This window comes from Myotis myotis, unplaced genomic scaffold (assembly GCF_014108235.1).
Source record: "Myotis myotis isolate mMyoMyo1 unplaced genomic scaffold, mMyoMyo1.p scaffold_m19_p_4, whole genome shotgun sequence".
NCBI classification, from domain to species: domain Eukaryota; kingdom Metazoa; phylum Chordata; class Mammalia; order Chiroptera; family Vespertilionidae; genus Myotis; species Myotis myotis.
Genome location: NW_023416346.1, coordinates 11,504,135 through 11,506,681, shown reverse-complemented (window position 1 = coordinate 11,506,681; position 2,547 = coordinate 11,504,135). Strand labels below are relative to the sequence as shown.

At 40.3% G+C, this 2,547-nt stretch overlaps 1 pseudogene; it reads right to left on the bottom strand.

The window, feature by feature from the left end:
- Positions 1-850: 850 nt before the first annotated feature.
- LOC118653249 lies at positions 851-1,571 on the bottom strand (annotated as a pseudogene).
- Between the last annotated feature and the right edge of the window lie 976 nt (positions 1,572-2,547).

The following is a 2,547-nucleotide window of genomic DNA, read 5'->3' as shown; positions in this document are numbered from 1 at the left end:
CAATTAAAAATTTCCCATAACATATAAACAATGTCCAGATGTAAATTCTGAACTAAATGTGTTTTTTTTCTCAGTATGATTTATGTAATCAAGGCTTTCTTAAACAAAGATAGGTCTTAGGTATATGATCTGTACAAACTGACAGTATATGATCTGTACAAATTGTTGAACATTTACAATTACATACAGAATTCGATATGATTTTGTGTGAATAGTTATTTCCTCAAGGTAGATTCCAAATAGCTTTTTCTTCCTATTATGATATGACAATCTAACTCTTTTCTGAGTGAAGATATATGTTAACATATTGCGGGCGGATCACGAGCATTCACGTGGTTTCATATTACACAGTGTTTTACATAAATGTTAAAGGCACGCCTTAAAATTAAATACCCATTGCATTTTGAAGTTATTTATTACATATTCTTACAAGCTAATATCTTTTTAAAGTATGATACTTTATAGAACTTTTTTTTTGTACTTGTTCAATAGAAACTTATTTGGCCACTGGGTAAAGCTAGCAATAAAACTACTGGTGCGCAATGTGTTAAGGTTTAAAGTGTAAACACTCTGGAAGTAAAAAGACTTAGTGAAGAAATTAATATTCATTTAGAGATGTGTATCATCTCATAATAGGCCCTGAATTTTCAAATTTACATGTCAGAATACATTTACATCTTAAATGTCTAGGAAAGGTACAGGCTTTGTGTCAAAAAGCAGCAAAATCTTAAACCCACCAATTTACGGAACAAGCCATTACTTTCATTAGAAACACAATAATGCTTCTCAAGATGTTGGCAACAGGTCGCCATATAGACGTACATTTTATACAGTGTACTTCTCCCTTTAATTAAATCCCAGGAGGAGGTGGAATACCTCCTTGGGTATGAGAAGCAGAAGGATTGAATGGACTGTGTAAGTTGGTCTCCTTGGACACAAACCACGCATTTTCTCCCCCAAAGTATCATATTCAGAAAGCCGAAGATCACGGGTACATTTAGGGATCTCGTACTAGTCACAGAGCCAAAATAACACAGCGATCCGTGAGAACGACAGGCTGCAAGGTCCTGGACAATACCGGGGCCGGTAGCTATTTGAATATCTATCTGTAAGAGCTTTAGCCCGGGCTGAAGCGCTCACCAGCCACAAGAATATGACAACAAGAATCACAATAAGGTCAGTCATGGGAAGTTTTCGACTATCCCCATATAGGGTTGTGTAACCAACAGAGAGCAGCTGAGCAGCAACGCAGTACAAGAAAACAAAGACTGCAAACGGCACATAGAATCGCGCAGAACCATCGTAATCTCTAAGGACAAACTTGCTCCAACCTCTATCACACGCATTTACTGGCAAAGACTGAATGAAATGATGCCTCGTTCGACCTGAATGGCTAAGCAAAAGTAGCCGTAATGGTTCTATTGGCAGGAACTTTAGGGGGACAACTCACTAGAATTTCTGTTTTTGCCCTTAACACCTCCACGGGTGGCGAAAGCAAAGACAGAAGCAATCAGGACCCCGATGATGAAGCCCAGTGGCCTCTTGAGCGGGGTGAGGTTGAGCTGAAAGGAGGGCACCCTCTGAGGGTAGGAGGGAGGGAGAGACAACCAGGATGGCTGGGTGGCGGCAGCGGTGGCGGAGGACCCACGAGACCCGCGAAGGAGGAGGCGGCGGCGGAGGAGGACCCACGAGATCGGCGAAGGAGGAGGCTCGAGACCAGTCCGACGGCATAACAGAAGTCCAAGAATGTAACTGTTAAACATTTCATGTTTCCATTTTCCTCCACTTGGAATTCATGATTTGATGGAATTCTTCTATAGGATTTTGTGGGAATGGTTATTTCCTCAAGGTAGATTCCAAACGGGAGAATTACTGAGTTAAAATTGTATATTTAGGAGAGATCAACCAAAGGACCCGTATGCATGCATATAAGCCTAACCACTGGACACAGACACCAGGGGTGGGTGAGGGCATGAGTGGGGGGATAAGGACTCACATGTAATACCTTAATCAATAAAGAAAAAAATGTATATTTATATTTATTTTTTAAGACTCTTAGTCTACAGTACACAATTGCTCTCCAGAAAGTGCCCTCCCACCAGAATTCTAGTTTGCTCAGGTCTTTTTTGTTAGCAGTATTTCTGATTCCTGCCAAAAATTATAAAGAAAAATAGGCACCTTACTTTGCATAAGATAAAACAACCCAGAAGTACTAGAATGAGAATTTTGTGGCTTACTAACATTTCAGATCAGTGAAGCAAAGTGTTGAGAGGATTAGTTTAGCTTTTGCGGGGAGGAGTCAAACTTGCCTATAGTTTTACTAGCTCTTCTGTGAATTACATCAGATTTTCATCATAGGTGATCAGGTTGTCTGCTGATAAGGCAGTTGGATGTCTCCTTTCCAATCTGGATGCCTCTTTGTGACTGGTTTCTAATAATGGGGTTGAATTTTCCTGCTTCTTTGCAGGCTTGGTAATTGTAGATTGGATGCCAGATCTTGTGACATTTTACCCAGGATGGTATCTATGTTCCCAAATATACTCTTGA